Here is a 21,272-nt window from a genome sequence, read left to right on the forward strand (position 1 = left end):
TCTTTGCTCATTTTTCCATTGGGTTCAGCATTTACTGATTTGGCTGAGCTTGATAAATTAAGAAAGTTAGGCTTTTGTCTTTCACTGTGTTTTGTAGATGTTTTCTCCAATTTGTCCTGTGTGTTTTAACTTTGTGTTTAGTTCTTGTTTTTGTTTGGTTTGGTTTTTGCTGCAGCAGCATTTTTAACATTTCATATGGCAAATTTGGCAGAGTACCTTTAGGCTATCGGCTTTTCTATCTTATTCTGAAAGGCCTTCCCCACCGCAAGCTTATAAATCAATTTACCCATGCTTTTTATTTAAAACAACAACAGCAGTAGCCGCCTCATTGTTGTTGTCAGGAAAGCCAGATAGTCAATGCAGAAAGTTTATAAAATACGCTTAAGAGACAGAAAGAAATGTTATCGTGAAATTGCCAGAGATAGTCACTGTGAATATTTTGTCATAGGAAGTTCCTGCCTTTGATTCTATGTAGTAACTGCTGTATTTTGATGTCATGAATTCTACTTGTTAAATATTTGAGTTACATTTTTAAAAAACAGTTTTATTGAGGTATAATTTATATATCATGAAATTCACCCATTTTAGATGTATAATTCAATGACTTTTAGTAAACTTACATAATTGTGCAATCATCACTACAATCTAAGTCTAGAATCTTTATTTCTTTTACCCTGGAAAGAAACAGTGTGTCCATTTGCTGTAACTCTCCATTCCCTCCCCTCAGCCTTAGGCAACCACTGATCTACTTCCTGTCTTCATGGATTTGCCTTTTTTGAACATTTTATAGAAATGGAATCATACAATATGTATGTTTTTGTGTGTTTGGCCTCCTTCACTTAATATGAGGTTCATCTATATTGTAGCTGTATCAGTAATTCATTGTTTTTATTGCTAAATAGTATTTCATTGAATGGATATGCCACATTTTTGAGTATCCATTATCAGTGGAAGGACATTTGGATTATGTCCACTTTTCAGCTGTCATGAGTTTTATGCTAGCTATAAACGTTTGCCTACAAGTTTTTATGTGGACGTAGTTTCATTTCTTCTGGGTGTGTATCTAGAAATGGAATTACTGGGTCACATGATAACTTTATGTTAATGTTTGGTTGTATTTTTGAGGAGCTGGGACTGGGATCAATTAATATTGAAAACCTTAACTAGGAAGTGCAGACAGGAGCCTTTAGAGGAAAACCTCCCCAAAAAGGCCAGACCTGTGCAGTGTTTAAAGTTAGAGGACTTTAAAGCTGGGCACGGTGGCTCACGCCTGTAATCCCAGCACTTTGGGAGGGCAAGGGGGGGTAGATCACGAGGCCAGGAGTTCGAGACCAGCCTGGCCACCATGGTGAAACCCTGTCTCTACTAATAATACAAAAATTAGCTGGGTGTGGTGGCACGCGCCTATAGTCCCAGGTACTCGGGAGGCTGAGGCAGAAGAATCGCCTGAACCTGGGAGGTGGATGTTGCAGTGAGCTGCGATGCTGCGATCACGCCACTGTACTCCAGCCTGGATGACAGAATGAGACTCCATCTCAAAAAAAAAAAAAAAAAAAAGAGGACTTTTAATAGAGCCTAAGGTTACCTTTGGGTCTTGACCTAACAGAATGTTAGATGTGTTTCTTTTTGCGATATCAGTTGAGGCACTAATGTGTAATGGACAACAAATACAAAAATGAGTGTAAGACTGAACCCCACATGGGCAAAACTTAGAAAGGGTCAGGGATAAGGAGATGAGGACAGATGTTTGTACACCCATGTTCAGAGCAGCAGCATTCACAATAGCTGAAAGGTAGAAGCAACTCAAGTGTCCACTGATGAATGGATGGAAAAACAAAGTGTGGTCTACCCATCCAATATTCCATCCTGACACAGGCTATAGCATGGATGAACCTTGAGGATATTGTACTCAGTAGAATAAGCCAGTCACAGAATGATTCCATTATATGAGGTTCCTAGAGCAGTCAGATTCATAGAGACAGGAAGTTCAAATGGTAGGTTAGAGTTCATGTTAGAAACTCCGGGTACAGAGTTTCAGTGTGGGAGGATTGAAATAATTTTGGAGATGGTTTGGCCGTTACAGTTGCACAGCAACATGAATATAGTTAATACGACCGAGCTATACATTTGAAAATGGTAAAAATGCTAAGTTTTATGTTGCATGTAATACCACGTACAAAGTAATGAAACAGAGGGGGATTCCAGTATAGCCAGAGGAGGGGTTTTTATGCCTTGCCCTGTCTCCAGACTCTCCTCTTCTCCTCCATTCCGCCCATGACTGGGGAAAGGGCTTCAGTGGGATTGTCCATGAGCTTGATTTGTGTTTGCTGAAGTTGGGACACGTTCAGAATGGGGTTGGCACCTTAAGAAATAGAGGGGCTAAAAGGCAGGTTCACCAACCAGCAGTGAGGTCTGGAGCATGCTGTTATCTCTGAGATATCAAGGCCAAGGTCTCTCAATATTTCCTGTCCCCCAGAGTAGGCCCCTCCGTGGGAGAGCTGTCTAGAACCGTTTGTGAGTGCTGCCTGGGGAGCCACTGGGAAGGGTGGAGTCTGCAGCAGCATGAAGCCATGTGGAGTGGACAGTGGGGAAAAGCAGCCTGGCGGGTGGAATGTTTTGTTCAAAGCCTGAGAATTAGGTGAGAGGCCTCAGCAATTGGGTAATTAAAAAGAAAACAAAAGCCCATGAAATTGCTTCATGGAAGTAAGAGTTTGCTTTCACTGTGACAAGCCCAGAGTGCAGGGAGCCACCCAGCTAAGTAGAATCCGTTGCCCCTCCCCAGGAAGGGCCCCAAACAGCAGCTAGTGGGAGAATGGAGAAGAGAAGAAGATGCCCACACCTTCTTTTTCAAAGCAGGCAGTCTTTAGGCCTCACTTAGCCAAGAAGAAAAGGACTCTGAATGAGGACTGAAGGGTTTGTTAATATCTTGGATGGAACCTGTACAAGTTACTAAACCAATGTTGATTTTATGATCTTAACACTGTAGAACCATCCATTATCTAAGAGTGAATGCAGTAGTGATGGGATTTGCCCAAGTATCCATCCAGGGATAGGGGAAATTATCTCCATAATTATATTTTGAAGGTACCACGGGAGAATAAACAAAAACAAACAAACAAAAGACAGTTATTGGCTTTGCTACAAAACTGGTTTAGTCAATATACAGATTGTACTCCCAACCCTTTTTCCCCCCAGTATATCTTTATTTTTTTCTACAGAAGAACATTTTTTCCCCAGTGTCTTTGTAAAGACTTTTATTTTTGTGGTCCACATGCTTTAACTTGTGTATGGAAATAATCTGGACCGAGTCAGAAATCGTGGGTTCTAGTCTGTCTTATAGTCTCAGTCTTCTTCTTTATTTTGTTTTAATTAATTAATTTTATTTATTTATTTATTTTTGAGACGGAGTCTTACCCTGTCACCAGGCTGGAGTGCAGTGGCATGATCTCAGCTCACTGCAACCTCCGCCTCCCAGGTTCAAGCGATTCTCCTGCCTCAGCCTCCCAAGTAGCTGGGACTACAGGCATGTGCCACCACGTCCAGCTAATTTTTGTATTTTTAGTAGAGATGGGGTTTCACCATGTCAGCCAGGATGGTCTTGATCCCTTGACCTCGTGATCTGCCCCACCTTGGCCTCCTAAAGTGCTGGGATTACAAGTATGAGCCCCTGGGCCCGGCCTCTTCTTTTTTTTTTAATTTAAATTTTTATTTTAAGTTCTGGGGTACATGTGCAGGATGTGCAAGATTGTTACACAGGTAAACATGTGCCATGGTAGTTTGCTGCACAGATCAACCCATCACCTAGGTATGAACTCAGCATCCATTAGCTATTTCTTCTAATGCTTTCCCTCCCCCAGTCTCAGTCAAGAAATTCTTAACAGGGGTTGTTGGGTGGAAAGAAATATGTCTCTTGCCATATGACAATGTTATTATAAAGATTAATATATCAGCACTGGGCTATTTATTTGGGGAGTGAGGGTAGAAGGAATAAATGCTACATTTATACCTTTAAAAATTGTTAAATACTCTTCTATTAATGTTGGAGCCTCCTTTCCAATTGTACATGAAATAGTCTTTACAAAATGAATCACTTTCTTAGTTCTTAGTTAATGTTCATAGAAACCATTTGGACTTATTTTACTCAAAAAGGGAGTTATTAGAAGGATGCTGGGGAAGGATATCTGGATTCCTGAGGGCCAAGACCCAGGGAGCAAGAAGCCATCAGGAATTCCCAGGCCTCATCTGCTTCATTCTTTTCTTTATATCGCTGTAGTTTCAGCCATACACAGAGATCACAATTCCATAGTCCCCAAGAAACAGCTGGATTAGGGACACAGGTCTCTTAATGTAGAAGGGCTGCCAGGAGCTCGGCTAGTGGGTGTGTGGGGACAGACCTTGGAGAAAAGGGGTAATTGTGCACTGGATTGACATAAAAGAAGTGTCTGCTATGAAGCTATAGCAGCCTCCCTTATCCATGGGGTATCGATATGTTTCAAGACCCCAGTGGATGGCTGAAACCTTAAATACTACTGAACCCTAGACGTATTGTGTTCTCCTCTGCATACCTATGATAAAGTTTAATTTATAAGTTAGGCACAGTAAGAGATGAACAACAATAGCTCATCATGAAACAGAAAGAATTATAACAGTATACTTTAATAAAAGTTATGTGAATGCCATCTCTTTCTCTCTCAAAATGCTTTGTTGCACTGTCCCAAGGGTAAACTAAAAACCATGGACAGTGCAACTGCAGATAAGCAGAGACTGTTGTATTTGGAAATGAAGCCATCATTCATTTCCTTCCTGCCCACCAAAAACCCACTGTATTAGGCCATTCTTGCATTGCAATAAAGAAATACCTGAGACTGGGTAACTTATAAAGAAAAGAGGTTTAATTGGCTCATGGTTCTGCAGGCTGTACAGGAAGCATGGCACCAGCACCTGCTTGGCGTCTAGGGAGTCCTTAGGAAGCTTTCAATTATGGCAGAAGGCAAAGGGGAGGAGGCACATCACACGGGGAAAGCAGGAACAAGTTGGGGTAGGGAGGTGCCACACAATTTTAACCAGATCACCTGTGAACTGAGTGAGAGCTCACTTATCACCAAGGTGATGGCCCAATCCATTCACGAGGGATCTGCTCCTGTGATCCAAATACCCCCTACCAGGCGCCACTTCCAACACTGGGGATGATGTTTCCACGTGAGATTTGGGTGGGGACAAATACCCAAACTATCTTGCTGACCAACCCCTAACTATGATCACTGCAAATAAACTCCAGTAACAGAAAAAGCAGTCCAATGAAAGATATAACAATTTTTCTATCTCTTCTGAGTTTACAAAAATGAGCTAGAAATCTGGTGTGAGGATGAGTTTGTCTAAAGTCTTGTATATGCTCAAGAATGTCTTGTCTGTGAGTGTGCTCTATAACATTTAGAGAAACTACAGAACGAAATTATAATGTCTTTTCCCATGAAAACTATTCGGAAAATGGGGCCTGGCGCAGTGGCTCATGCCTGTAATCACGGCACTTTGGGAGGCCAAGGCGGGCAGATTACGAGGTCAGGAGATGGAGACCATCCTGGCTAACACGGTGAAACCCCACCTCTACTATAAAAATACAAAAAATTAGCCGGACATGGTGGAGGGAGCCTGTAGTCCCAGCTACTCGGGAGGCTGAGGCAGGAGAATGGCGGGAACCCGGGAGGCGGAGCTTGCAGTGAGCCAAGATCACGCCACTGCACTCCAGCCTGGGCGACAGAGCGAGACTCCGTCTCAAAAACAAACAAACAAACAAAAAACAAACAAAAAAAACAAAAAGAAAACCCACAGGAAAATGGATGCCAGTTGACTGTATCAAATTTCGTATTTGTAGACTTGGTAGATTTGGAACTCTAAAGTAGATCCTATGAGGAGACAGATAATTGAACAATGACAAAAAAAAAAAGTAAAAAAACTCTGTGTCCTAGATGACTCCATGAAATGTAAGTCAAACACTGTGGTATACCATATTTATCTTAACAGAGAAACACTCAGAAGCCTAGCCGGTTTTTTGAGGGAAGAACTATTTGTGTAGAAACCTGGAGGTACAAACCATTCAGTAGGAGAATTGTCCTATTATGCCTTTAGCCACATCTCATTTAAAATTTTGAGTAAAGAAAGTTCTAGAGCCTGTAGTAAAAAATATTTTCAAATGTAAATTCATTTATTCAAATACATTTTATCTACCCTTTCCTTCCATCTGGCACCTTCTCAAGGACCTCTCTAGTACAGTATTTTGGGATCTTGAATTAGCTGCTGACCATGGCTCTTAGTTGCATAGAGACCTCTTGTTGTAATGTATTTGCTTGTCGTGGAGCTTAAAACTTATTATTTAGTAACCAAAGATAGACACGGGTTCAGGATCCTGCAGAAATTAAACAAAGGTCCTTGAAAAACTTGGATGTATCCTGCTTATCTTTTCATTTCTCCTTTTCCTGGGTTTTCACTGGTATCTGTATGGGAAAAATATAGCTATATTTTCCTCTTGTATTCTCAAAGGCAAGTACTGAGTATCCCAGATTCACCATTTGACAGGAAGCAGAGTGTCATCACTGTGGGCAGATCTAATACCAATAGAAAAGAGCTGATGTAATTTATATGCTCAATGTGATTTCTGTAAGTCTTTACAGAATTGTTTTATGTTGTAACAGCAGCTGAAGGCAGCTGTATTAAGCAACATTGAACAGAGCAGTAAAATGCATTTCAGACCAGGAGGAATTCAGCCATTCCAGAACATGGTGCCTTCCACATTGAAGGGCAAATCACAATCAAAATAAGGCCCACAAAGTTTACTTCACCTACTGTGTTTGGAACTTTGCCAAACCACAACTTTAACAGTGACATATAAATATATAATGTACATGAACAAATGACCAGTAAACTTTGACATCTGGTTTTTATCTTAAGTCTGTTTCTTTGTCTTGTCACCGTGGAAAAAAACCCGGAAAAGTCTTGAAAGCTAATTAGCTCCAAATTTACTTTAGGAATGAAGGGCCAAAGAGTTTTGATGACAAATTTTTCTTTGTTGCAGCTGCCAAGCTGGTCTCTGACCCCTCGATTTAATGGAAGTGATTATTTATTTGCACATAAGTCCTTTGTTTTTTTCAATGCAGAACTCTCTTTCCTGGAAATAGGTACCTGGCTTCTAATTCCCATTTGCAAAGAATTTGCTGTCTTAAACAAGCTTCAACATACTGTACTAAACATCTCTCTCAATATATTCCTTCATTAAATGGATTTCTAGGGTTTGTCAGAGGGAATGTATAATAATAATATGTGTTGTTTTTTGAGTTTATATTTTCCTCCAAATTAAACAAATTTTTCCTTTAAGACTAATTTCCCACCCAGTTTACATATTCTTAGTGAGTGTGCATGCACACACATATGTACACCTACACACGCACACACACACTTTCTACATTCTTGTCTTTTTCATTATATTTATGAATATATTATTTTGGTATAGGTGTAAATGAAAAGTTACTCATTTCAGGTTATCATTGATTGTCTATTATTTTGAAAGACCAAAGTTTGACTTAATTCCACTTTATCATAATCACAAAACTTCTGGTGGGCTATCTCATCCTCTTAAAGCAGTTAAATAGCTTTTATATAAATGTGAATGTATATATTATATGTACACAAATGTATATATACATACATATTTGAGAAATATATGTAATATGTATGGCATATATATGAAAGCACCACTGAATCAGACACATGATATACATTTTTCTTTATTTTAGAGCAAAAAGCGTTTAGGGGGAAATGTATAGGCTGAAGTTAAAGATGTGGGAACTCAGTAGTCGTAAAGTTGCTCGTCTAATGGTGTCAATGTCAGTCCTCCAGCCTAATGGGAAAGGTATGGAGAACCCTTTGGCCTTCTTCTCAACAGAACTTGTCTTCTCTTCCTCCTCTGCACACTGTGAGACTTTGGAGGACTTAGAAGGCTGTGTGTGTGAATCAGCCAGGAAATAGATCTCTCTGCTGGGCTTAATCAACCTCTGCTGCCCTTAGGTCTTTGCAGAGGTCCTGGGATTGCAGGTTCTGGACCTAGCCCAAGGAAGCTCAGTTTTTCCTTGCCAAAATTTACGCAAATAACCTCCAGAAGAGGATCACTTTTTCTTTTTTTTTTTAAGAGCATGAATGTAAGTGTCACTCATTCTCCCATGTAAACATTGGCATAAATAGCTGATTTTATCCTTGGGGTGGCATAGTCTATCCTATGACTGCCAAAAGAACCTGGACTCTGCCATGGTAAATAAGCCCCTCATCTCGCCCAAGAAGAAGGACATTTATATGGTTAGAAATGCCTACATTTTATTACAGGCTTAAAATTTGAAACGAAAAGTAAACATTGTGTTTGGCATAGCTGGGAGTAAATTTACATTGCTAATGGTTTCAAAACAAAAATAAGCTTTACTTAGCAAAGAAAACTTTAATAATTCTATTGAAAATAAATTTTAACTGCTATGGCAACTGTAAAACAAAAATAATAAACAAAAGAACCATGGCGTGAAACCATATCACATTTGTAGGTGCCATGGACTGAGAGATTAAATCTTTAGTAATTCTTATGAAAACACAGTGCTTCAGTCAATTTCTGGATCTTACTATCGGCATACTGTTATGAAGACACATTATTTTGCTTAGTCTGCTTGCCTTTTAGTGAACTTAGTTATATTCATATCTAAAAAAAAACTGTAAACTTATGCATGGCTCATTTTTTCATAGTCTTCAAAATGATTTTAAGGATAGATAATGATCTAGTAAACTAATGTTACAATTAACTATTAATCATTGGCTATTTAGATTTATAGTTTCACTTTTGTAGTTTTTGCCTCTATTGACATATTTTCTTAGGATAAATTTCTAGGAATAAAATTCTTGTGTGAAGGGGTTATTGATATTTATTTTTCTTTTCTTTCTTTTTTTTTTTTTTTTGAGACAAAGTCTTGCTCTGTCACCCAGGCTGGAGTGCAGTGTTGCTCACTGTAACCTCCGCCTCCCAGGTTCAAGCAATTCTCCTGCGTCAGCCTCCTGAGTAGCTGGGATTACAGGCGCTAACCATGCCCAGCTAATTTTTGTATTTTTAGTAGAGACAGGGGTTCCACCGTGTTGGCCAGGCTGGTCTTGAACCCCTGATCTCAGGCAGTCCGCCCACCTCAGCCTCCCAAAGTGCTGGGATTACAGGCGTGAGCCACCACGCCCAGCCCATTTATTTTTCTTATTTACACATTTTCTTCCTTTGACTTGTTTGCTTGTGTTTGTTCTCAGTTTTTAGAATCATGAAATATTTTGGTCATATAGAAAAATATACAGAAGGCTCTTATTTTATTTTAGACCTTTCCCCCTGTTGTTTAGGCACTTGTGTGAGCTCAAGAAACATCTAATGAATGAAAAGATACTCCTTTGGTGCTTTAGAAATGCAGTTTTGAGATTAAGTCAAATCAGTAAGTCTTTATTGAGCATATATTACACACAACAGCACAGACTAAAGCGCAAAGAGATTCTGGGGACTTTGACTTAATGAGTTAATTCAATTCCACTAGGGCAGAAGCTCTTGTTCACTTTTCTCCTTCTTGGGTGACAGGTGGGTCTGCATCACAGCTGCTCTGGAGGAAGAGCTAGCCATCTCTTCCTGCTGTCACCGTTGGTAAGACTGGTGTGTATATGGGTGTGTACTTGTCTTTCTTAACCTTTCACTTTTGAAGATCTTCCTTCTTCATCTTGTCCTGCTCTCCGGAAGGTGAGAGGTTGCTTGTATCATCTCCATTTGTGTGCAGTCTAAAATGGCTACCGGGCAGCCTAAGCAAAGGGGCTGGAGGAGAAGATGTTGGCTATTTCAGGAGAAGACCCTGAAGAAATCCCTTCTCCCTAGAGGAAAAAAGTCACGAGGAGAGATCGAGATGGTGATACCTAATAAAGCAGTTTTTAGTCAACTTCTACCACCTAGTGGCCGTTTCTGAGAGGCTTTTTTCCCCTTTATTTTTAGAAGTATTTTGACAGACGCAAAGACATTTATATCTGTCAATCCATGTTTTCTTAAAAAATATCAAGATCAAAATAACACAGTGTCACAAAGAGAAGTAATCATTGCAAGAACTAAAACCCAGAGATGCTTAAAGTTGGTTCTTGGGCAACCACTTATATTTTAGTTTGCTCTCTTCCGTCCTATTTGAATTTTTAAAATTCTATTTGAATTTTTATTGTCACATGTGTATGATACTTTTATAATATATATTTCAAGTTTTTAAATTTATAAAGATCTTTTAAAAATATAAATAGGGCCGGGCACAGTGGCTCATGCCTGTAATCCCAGCTGAGGTCAGCAGTTCGAGACCAACCTGGCCAACATGGTGAAACCCCATCTCTACTAAAAATACAAAAAATTAGCCGGGCGTGGTGGTGCGTGCCTGTAATACCAGCTATTCAGGAGGCTGAAGCAGGAGAATTGCTTGAACCCGTGAGGCGTAGGTTGCAGTGAGCAGAGATCTTGCCACAGCACTCCAGCCTGGGCAACAGAGTGAGACTCAATCTAAATATATATTTTTACACACACACACACACACATATATATACACACACATATATATAAAAAATATATATATACACACACATATATATAAAATCTACATATATACACACACACCCACGTTTTGAGGGATGTTAATTTCTGGCAAAAGGAGTATTAAATATGAATGTGAAAAAAGTTTAAAAGGAAAAATTTTAAACGTTTTTCAGATAACCTTATATAACATGGGAAATAAACATTACTTTAAAATTTACTTCATTTGCTCCTACTTCATCAAATCAAAAGGTTTCCATTTCTCAGGTTGTTTTCATTCATTGATCAATATGCAAACATAGTTTTTCTCTAATATATAACAGTCCATCCAGATTTTCTGACATGGGACCAGAATCTTTAAATGCTTCATTATGGAAACATCACCATCTACAAAGGGGTCATGAGTGAAATCAGTAGAATTTTCTTTGCTTGAGATCTTTGTTGCCAGAAGGGCAAGTGGGTTTTGTCAGATGCATTGTGTTTTGACGAAACAGTGTAGCTGATACTCAGAAGCCTGGAGCGAACCTTCTGGTACAGCAGAGGGCCCTTCTGTTGTGTAAGTTTTGCAGCAGCACAGATTGCATTCTTAGCTCTGACACAGTCTTTGTGATTTTGAACAAAAACTAGGCTTTCAGACTTGATTCCTTGGTGCATTATTTTGCTAGGACTGCCATAGCAAAGTACCACAGACTGTGGCTTACACAGCAGAAATGTATTGTCTCACAGTTCTGGAGGCTGGAAGTCTGAGAACAAGGTGTTGGCTGGGTTGGTTTCCTCTGAGACCTCTTCTCTTGGTTTTCAGGCAGCTGCTGTCTTGCTGTGCCCTCACGTGGTCACCCCTCAGTGTGTGTCTGTGTCCTCATCTCCTCTTCTTATACGAATATCAATCATATTAGATTAGGGTCCACTCTTAATGACCTCATTTTAATCCAATTACCTCCTTAAAGATCCTATTTCTAAATACAGTCACATTCAGAGGCACTGGGGCTTAGGGCTTCAGCACTTGAATTTTGGGGAGTCACAACTCAGCTTATAGTGCCTGGCTTGGGAATATGGCTAATAATTTTGCCTGACAATTGTGCAGTTTCAAGGTCGTGTTTAGAAAACTCCTGGTGTGATGCCAAGGCATACAGTAGCTGCTCAATGAACAAGCTGTTATTCCTACGTAAGTTTGGATTTTGAATATCAGATTTCCTTAAAGTGAGGAGCCCCTATAACAGAATGCAGGGATTTTAAAAATATTGGATCAAAATGCCATTCAGTCAGCTAGGACCTGAAGCTAATCTATCTCATTGCATCTTCTCTGGCCTCAATGCTGCACCAAGACACTAAATGCTCCACTTTTAGGAATGCTTAGTTGTCCTGTCCGGGTCCACTTACTCCAGTTACTCCAGCTCACCCTGGGAGGCAGTAAGGCATCCCAAGAACCTTGGTTAGGACCATAGGTCCTGGAGTCCCCAAGATGTCCAGCTCCATTGCTTACATCCTAGACATAGGCATGGTATTTAACCTCTTTAAAGCTTCAGTTTCCCCATTTGTGAAATGGGGGTAATTGCATCAGTACTAAATCTGTAGCATTCGTGTGAGAACTGAATAAAATGGTCAAAGTAAAGCCCTTGGCATAATGGTAACAGACAACAGGTAAGCTCTTAATTTTTAAAAATGTGTAAAAATTGTTTTGAGACAGGTTCTCACTCTGTACCCTAGGCAGGAGTGTAGTGGTGCTATCACAGCTCACTGCGGCCTCGAACTCCTGGGCTCAAGTGATCCTCCCATCTCGGCCTCCCAAGTAGCTTGGGACTACAGGTACTGGCCCCATACCTGGCAAATTTCATTGATTTTAATTGTTTGGCAGAGTCTCGTTATGTTGCCCAGGGTTGTCTCAAACTCCTGGGCTCAAGCGATCCTCCCGCCTCATCTTGGTTTCCTGAAATGCAGGGATTAAAATACAAACCACCGTGTCTGGCCGGTAAACTCATTACTGTTGGCTTTTATTATGATTTTTATTTGCCTCCCAGTACCTAGGCATCTAATTATAAGAGGAATGCCCTTTCAGAATGCCTGTCGTAGTATTGCAGTTAGCGGGGTAGCTCCACTGCATTCCTGAGAAGTGAGGCTGGGGAGGCTGGTATCTCTCCTGCATCCTGCTGCTACCCCATAAAGGAGGAGCCCAGTGGGACTCGACTCCCAGCCTGCACACCTCCTCCTCTTCCTTAGCTTGCTGACCTTTCTCTTAAGGGCTTTTTCCTCCTTCTGCCTACCCTGGTAATGACTACCCTCTTCTTTTCCATTCTTTTTTTTTTTTTTTTTAACTTTTATTTTAGGTTCAGGGGTACATGTAAAAGTTTGTTACATAGGTAAACTCATGCCATAGGGTTTTGTTGTACAGATTATTTCATCAGCCAGGTATTAAGCCCAGTACCCAATAGTCATCTTTTCTACTCCTCTCCCTCCACCCACCCTCCACCCTCAAGTAGACCCCAGTGTCTGTTGTTTCCTCCTTTGTGTTCATAAGTTCTTATCATTTAGCTCCCGCTTGTAAGTGACAACATGTGGTATTTGGTTTTCTGTTCCTGTATGACTTTACTAAGGACAATGACCTCGAACTTCATCCACGTTCCTGCAGAAGACATGATCTTGTTCTTTTTTACGGCCGCTTAGTATTCCATGGTGTATATGTACCACGTTTTCTTTATCTAATCTGTCATTGATGGGCATTCAGGTTGATTCTATGTATCTGCTATTGTGAAGAGTGCTGCAGTGAACATTTGTGTGCATGTGTCTTTATGATAGAATGATTTATATTCCTCTGGGTATACACCCAGTAATGGGATTGCTGGGTCAAATGGTAGTTCTGCTTTTAGCTCTTTGAGTAATCACCATACTGCTTTCCATAATAGTTGAACTAATTTACACTCCCACCAACAGTGTATAAATGTTCCCTTTTCTCTGCAACCTAGCAGCATCTGTTATTTTCTGACTTTTTAATAATAACCATTCTAACTGGTGTGAGGTGATATCTCACTGGGGTTTGAATTTTCTCTAATAATTAGTGGCATTGGGCTTTTATATGCTTGTTGGCCGCATGTATGTTTTCTTTTGAAAAGTGTCTGTTCGTGTCCTTTGCCCACTTTTTAACAGGGTTGTTTTTCTCTTGTAAATTTAAGTTCCTTATAGATGCTGGATATTAGACCGTTGTCAGATGCATAGTTTGCCAGTATTTTTTCCCATGTGTATGTTGTCTGTTTACTCTGTTGGTAGATTCTCTTGCTGTGCAGAAGCTCTTAAGTTTGATTAGATGCTACTTGTCAATTTTTGCCTTTGTTGCGATTGCTTTTGGTGTCTGTGTCATGAAATCTTTGCCTATTCTTTTTTTTTTTTTTTTTTTTTTTTTTTGCAGACGAAGTCTCAGTCTGTTGCCCAGGCTGGAGTGCACTGGCATGATCTCGGCTCACTGCAACCTCCCCCTCCTGGGTTCAAGCAATTCTCCTGCCTCAGCCTCTGGAGAAGCTGGAACTACAGGTGCACACTGCCACACCCAGCTAATTTTTTGTATTTTAGTAGAAACGGGGTTTCACCATGTTGCCCAGGCTAGTCTCAAACTCCTGAGCTCAGGCAATCCACCCGCCTCGGCCTCCCAAAGTGCTGGGATTACAGGTGTGAGCCACCGTGCCCAGCCTCTCTATCCATTCTTATGTCCTGAAGGGTATTGCTTAGGTTGTCTTGTGGGATTTTTATAGTTTTGGGTTTTGCATTTAAGTCTTTAATCCATTGTGAATTGATTTTTGTACATAGTGTAATGAAGGGGTATTAAGCCCAGCTTCAATCTTCTGCATGTGGCTAGCCAGTTATCCAAGCACCATTTATTGAATAGGAAGTCTTTTCCCCATTGATTGTCTTTGTCTAGTTTGTTGAAGATCAGATGTCTGTAGGCATGCAGCATTATTTCTGGGCTCTCTGTTTTGTTCCATTGATCTATGTGCCTGTTTTTGTAGCAGTACCATGCTGTTTTGGTTACCATAACCCTGTAGTATAGTTTGAAGTCGGGAAACATAATTTCACCAGCTTTGTTCTTTTTGCTTAGGATTGCCTTGGCTATTCAGGCTCTTTTTTGGTTCCATATTATTATTATTATTATTATTATTTTCAGAGTTTCACTCTGTCACCCAGGCTGGAATGCAGTGTCACAATCTTGGCTCACTGCAACTTCTGCCTCCTGGTTTCAAGTGATTCCCCTGCCTCAGCCTCCCAAGTAGCTGGGATTACAGGTGCATGCCACTATACCCAGCTAATTTTTGTAATTTTAGTAGAGACAGGATTTAACCGTGTTGGCCAGACTGGTCTTGAACTCCTGACCTCAGGAGATCCACCCACCTCAGCTTCCCAAAGTGCTGGGATTATAGGCATTAGGCACTGCACCTGACTCCATATTAATTTTGAAGTAGTTTCTTTTTTCTAGTTCTGTGAAGAATGTCATTGGTAGTTTGATAAGAATAGCATTGAATCTGTATGTTGCTTTGGATTGTATGGCCATTTTAATAATATTGATTTTTCCTATCCATGAGCATGGGGTGTTTTTCCATTTGTTTGTGTCTTCTCTGATTTCTTTGAGCAGTGTTGGAGATCTCTCACCTCCTGGTTAGCTGTATACCTAGGTATATTATTCTTTTTTTTTTGTGGCAATTGTGAGTGGGATTGCCTTTCTGATTTAGCTCTCAGCTTGACTGTTGTTGGTTTATAGGAATGCCAGTGATTTTTGTACATTGACTTTGTATCCTGAAACTTTGCTGAAGTTGTTTATCAGCTGAAGGAGCTTTTGGGCTGAGACTCTCTGCCTAGTTATAATCACGTTACAGTATCTGAAAGAACCTTCTCTTGGCCGGGCACAGTGGTTCACACCTGTAATCCCAGCACTTTGGGAGGCCAAGGCAGGTGGATCACCTGAGGTCAGGAGCTTGAGACCAGCCTGGCCAACATGGTGAAACCCTGTCTCTACAAAAAAAAAAAAAAAAAAAATTAACTGGGCATGGTGGCAGGTGCCTGTAATCCCAGCTACTCAGGAGGCTGAGGTAGGAGAATCTCTTGAACGCAGGAGGTGGAGGTTGCAGTGAGCAGAGATCACGCCACTGTACTCCAGCCTGGGCGACAAGAGCAAAACTCCGTCTCAAAAAAAAAATAATAATCTTCTCTTTCTCTTGCTTTCCATTGACAATTCCTCCCCACACTTTTCCTACCTTCTCTGCAAAACTTCTTGAAAATGTAGCCAGTATGCTGGACATTTGCTTCTCTGCCATTCATATCCTCCTTAGCACCTTCACCTTTTTGTCCTGCTCCTGGAGTTCTACCTGAAACAGCTCCCTTGAAGCAATTCTTCTCTTTTGCCTTCTTACTTGTTCTGTCTTTGCAGTTTTTATTGCCCAGTATCTTCCCCCAGCCACCCACTTTTTTTTTTTTTTTTTTTTGGTGACAGGATCTGACTCTGTTGCACAGGCTGGAGTGCAGTGGCGTGATCACAGCTGACTGCAGCTTTAACCTCCTGGGTTTGAGCAATTCTTCCATCTCAGCCTCCCGAGTAACTGAGACCACAGGTACATGCCACTGAGGCAGGCTAATTTTTATTTTTATTTTTTGCAGAGATGGGGTCTCCCTACATTGTCCATGTTGTTCTTGAACTTTTGGCCTCGAGCAATCCTCCTGCCTCAGACTCTCAAAGCCACAGTGCCCAGTCCCACATCTCCTTTTTGAAACTATTTTTGTCTGGTTTTCATGACTTTGCTCTGGATTGTCACAAGATTAGTAAACTTCCGCAGATGTCTAAGTCTCTAACTTGATACTACACTTCTAGAGTGTGGCAGGACCTGGGACATGAACCCAGCTTAGACACAGGGAGGAAGTTGGTATGAAGAAGGGAACGGGCACAATTGGAGCCAGGGGCCTGGTTGGGAAGACTTCCTGGGAGTGCTGCCTTCCCCCTGCTCTGCTTCTCTTCCCATCTCTTACATCTTTTTCTTGCTTCCCTTTCTGGTCCCACTCCTTAAAGGTGGTAGGACCCAAGTTTCAGTGTTCTGTTCCCATTCAACCTTCTTATCCCTCCTAATGCTTCAATGATCATATCTACGCAGATAACTGTCTCTTGACCTTTCTCCTGACCATCAGTCCCTCATCTCCTACGACTTGCTAGGGACTTCCAACCACGTCCAGCCCACATCTCAAACTTAACTTTAGGGGTGCCATTATTTCTTCATACTGCCTTGCACTGTGGTCCTTTCCTCTCAATTCCTTCCACTCCATCTCCCTTCCACTTTCCTACCACCTCTCTCATGCCTTCCCACTTCCAGTCCTCCCAACCTGTGCCTCTTGGGCTCCTCATCCTGCCGCCTCTCTTTTCCCTCGGGGTCATCTTTCCTCCAAAGCCTACTTGGTTCAGATTCCCCGCTGCTTCAGAATCTTTAATGGCTCCTTCTTGGTGATGAGAAAAAAGCTCAACCCCTTAGTTAGCCTGGCATTAGAGGCCCTTCACAACCTGGCCTTCACCTTCATCTCTGAAGTCACCTCCTCTGGATTCTCGCCGAGATGAGCTGTCAGCTGCAGGTTGGGGGTTCCGTTAGACAAGCCATGTGGCTTTACTCTCAATTTTCCTCTTGCCTAAGAGACTCTCCCTGTCTTCTCTCCTCTTTGACAAAGACCATCTGAGCCCATAGTGGTTTTCTGCCTCCTCCAAAGTTCTAAATAACTTTAAAAAAGTGTCTCTGTGGACTCCCCAAAGAGCCAAGACCCCTGCAGGCAGAACCTGTATTTTATTTGGGTGCAGAAAGTTTGCTGGGCAATCCAGTCCTGCTGGTTGCACTGCCAGTTACTAGCCATGCTGTGGGCACCTCTCTGCATCTCAGCTTCTTTGGTTTATTATAAAATTGGAATGATTCCTTCCTGCTTCCCAAATGTCAGTTGTAATAATCAAAAGAGCAAATGGATGAGAAAATGCTTTGAAACTCTAATAATAAGCAATGTCAGATATTGTCAATTTTCCTTTCCAATCCCTGGCTTGTCTGTCTATCCGTATCCCTCTTTCTTACTATAAACAATCAAGTGTAAAGCAGACTTCTCAGCTTTAAGCTTTGCCTGGAAAGAACAATCGCAAAGGACTATCACTCCTTAAGCCCCAGGACATAAGAAGATTACCAGCTGGGCACAGGGAGCTGGGATCCTTCTGCCAGGCTGCTCAGATGATGGGTGCCCAGAGGAGCAGGTACTTACCATCTGTCAAGGCGTCTGGCTCATGCTCAAGAATGCGGCTCAGTTTCTCAGCTGAGAACACACATCTGACCCAAGGTGTGAAGCTCAGGATCTCAGACACGTGTGATCCAGGATGATTCATTTCCCTGTATGGTCCTGTGAGAACACGTTCGCCTTACGCATTTTCTATTACTATCACGGCCGTCAGTGGAAGGCAGATATTTAGTCTCTGCTCACTCTATTCGCCACCACTGCCAAATGGCTGATGCTGCTGAGGGCTTTTCTCAAACTGGCGGGGGTGTTCTCCTTATCACTTGTCTCATGTGTGTTTCATTTCCCTTTCTCTATTTCTCCAAGGTTAGGATTAAAAAGAACACATTTATTTATTTATGACTTTATTTAGATATGTACAGTGCTGGATGGCATGCAAGCCAATTTCGTAGGCTTATTCTTAGTTGGTCCTTATTCCTGTGAAGTTCACAGCCCTAAAATTTAAAATGCGAGGAATTGCAGGAAGTGGAAGAAATAATTGCACCTGGTATTCTGAACCATGTCACTGCAGACCTGCTTACCTACTGCCTTATCACATGTCCTCTGTTACGTGTGAGCCAGTCTTATCTATTCAAGTAGCCTGTTATTTTTTTTTTGAATTGATAGACTTTATTATTTCTTTTTATAGAGACAGAGTCTCTTTATATTGCCTACGCTGGTCTCCTGGACACAAAGGATCCTCCTGCCTTGGCCTCCCAAAGTGCGGGGATTACAGCTGTGAACCACCATGTCCGTGCCTGACCAATAGACTTTTTTTTTTTTTTTTGAGATGGAGTTTTGCTCTTGTTGCCTAGGCTGGAGTGCAATGGCACAATCTCGGCTCACCACAACCTCCACCTCCTGGGTTAACTATTTTTAAGAGCAGTTTTAGGTTTGCAGAAAAACTGAACAGAAAGTATAGAGTTCCTGTATACTCCCTCCCCTTCCCCACAGCTTCCTCTATTATTAACATCTTGCATTGGATTGCACATTTGTTACAATTGATGAGCCAATATTTATACATTACTATAAACTGAGGTCCATAGTTTACATTAGGGTTCACTCTTTGTGTTGTACATTCAATGGGTTTTGCCAAATACATAATGTCATGTATCCACTGTTACAGTATCCTGCTAAATGATTTCACTGCCCTAATAATCCCCTGCGCTCTGTCTATTCATCCCTTTTCCCTTCTCTTTGCCGCCAAGCAACCAGCTAATTTTTGCATCCCCCACGGTGCCTAACATTGCTTGTGTATCCAGGAGGTGCTAATTACATGCATAGATTGTTTGATGGCAACAGTAACCAAAGAGATGAAACCGTGGATTTAATGTCTATGTGGATATCAACACATAGTCTTGGTGTACTCAGGCAGTGCTTCTAGAATCATCATCTGTAGCAAATCATGGGATGTTTCAAATCAGCTCTTCATGAGCAGGAAGGTGGAAAGCCTCTGGATTAGGACAAAATCTTCTCAATGAGTGAAGTGCTTTAGTCAGCGTCTCGTGGGAAGGGCTGTGGTTTGATCACGGTGTGCAGCTTTGCTGTTTCAAGGACGCTGGGGGCAAACCAGTCAGATGAGCTTCTGGCATTGACGTTGTTCAGGAGGGGCAGCTGGAGCTGTGGATGAGTGCACATTTCCTTGGGCAAGCGCTTTTGCAAAAGCCCCAAGGGCTGTCAGTGCTATTAGTTCCCCAGTAGTGCTAGCTCATTCAGTGTCATTTCCTGGAAGACAGGTAAAGAAAATAGATGATTTTGATTGTTAGAATGACTTTCTTTGATGAATGAATGGGAAAAAAAAATGCCTTCCTGACAAGATGATAAAACCTCTTTATAATACTTCATGCAAACTTCAACTAAACCATCTTATTTCTCAGTTGGGGTAGTGAAATGAATAATTATAGAATAGGGGAAGGGAAGATAGAAACTAGCAATGATTGAGGGTTGCTACATATGAAGCTGTTCAAATGCATTATGTCATTAGAGTCAGTTCTTGCATATATGCCTGAATGGAAAGAATTTTGCACAGATAACTTTTTTGAATGTCTACTTGGCTTTAGAATTCACATTCAGTCGTTTTGAAAGAGGGGCAGGCAGCTGCAAATTGACCTTTCCAATTCCATGGGAACCAGGCTTGTGATAAAGTCAGCTGTCAGTCACTAAGCAAAGCTCAGCAGATGGGTGGTGGAAGATGATCTGGGAGCAAGGAGTATCTTTGGTGGATGATATGGTTTGGCTGTGTCCCCACCCAAATCTTGTCTTGAATTGTAGTTCCATTAATCCTCACGTGTGGTGGGAGGGACTTGGTGGGAGGTAATTGAATCATGGGGGCAGTTACCTCCATGCTGTTCTCGTGATAGCAAGTGAGTTCTCATGAGATCTGATGGTTTTATAAGGGGCTTTCCCCTCTTCACTCTGCACTTCTCCTTCCTGCCACCATGTGAAGAGCATGTTTGCTTCCCTTTCCGTTGTGATCGAAAGTTTCCTGAGGCCTCCATAGCCATGCTGAACTGTGAATCCATTAAACCTCTTTCCTTTATAAATCACCCTCAAGCATGTCTTTACTAGCAGCATGAGAACTAACACAGTGGAACTGTAAACTATTTCCAGTGGTCATCACTGGTCTCCAGTCTCTGTTCTCACATACTGTAGCGTGGCCTCAGGGATGTGTTCTCATCCTCTTCCCTTGCTGGAGCCTCCTCACCTGAGTGGCCCTTAGGAACGGGTAGCTACCAATCCAATGATATATTGAAAGGTTAAAAACCCAGAGGCTAAATAGATCCCTGGAGACTAAAAAAGGAAGTTGCTCAATATTGCCTCAAGATTTTAATGATGTACTTTCAGACCCCTAAGTTTCCTTATGTACCACATATACATATACTTCAGTTCAAACTCTGGCTGTTTAGAAGGCTAGTTGAGCTGTAATGACTCATTGTTCTTTGAGAAAGCACAAAAAGCTGACTGGAGTCAAAGCAAAAGAAGTAGTGATTGCCTTTTCTCAGTAAGCAATAGGTGAAGGGAAGTGGTAATCATATTCTCAGAGGTTTCAGGCCAAAGACTTGGAGATGCCAACCCATTGTGAAGAGAAGGTCAGGTAACAAGAGCCAAAAACAAAACCAGACCAAGATGATCAAAGTAAAAATTCCTTAGCCACCCTCCCCACCCCTATGCATCAGAGCTGAGCCTCAGACACTGAAGGAGGGCAGCCTGGAATCCAGGTGGCTCCCCATAGTGAGTTCCCCACACCGGTGGGCTCCATGCTGGTGTTCACACATTAATAAAAAGAATATGTCTCTTTAGTTCCTCCTTCCCTCCCTCCCTTTTCTTTCTTTCTTTCTTTCTTTTCTTTTCTTTCTTTCTTTCTTTCTTTCTTTCTTTCTTTCTTTCTTTCTTTCTTTCT

General features: G+C 41.5%; 1 long non-coding RNA gene across 1 annotated transcript in view; it reads right to left on the reverse strand.

Annotated features, from left to right (window-relative positions):
* Positions 1-17,951, reverse strand: part of LOC105551887 — a 19,872-nt gene extending 1,921 nt beyond the window's left edge. The window contains exon 1 of the long non-coding RNA XR_001007913.1: positions 17,864-17,951. This is a non-coding gene — a long non-coding RNA (uncharacterized LOC105551887). The remainder of the gene's footprint in view (positions 1-17,863) is intronic.
* Positions 17,952-21,272: the final 3,321 nt, after the last annotated feature.

This window comes from Mandrillus leucophaeus, unplaced genomic scaffold, assembly GCF_000951045.1.
Source record: "Mandrillus leucophaeus isolate KB7577 unplaced genomic scaffold, Mleu.le_1.0 Scaffold537, whole genome shotgun sequence".
In the NCBI taxonomy this organism is placed as follows: domain Eukaryota; kingdom Metazoa; phylum Chordata; class Mammalia; order Primates; family Cercopithecidae; genus Mandrillus; species Mandrillus leucophaeus.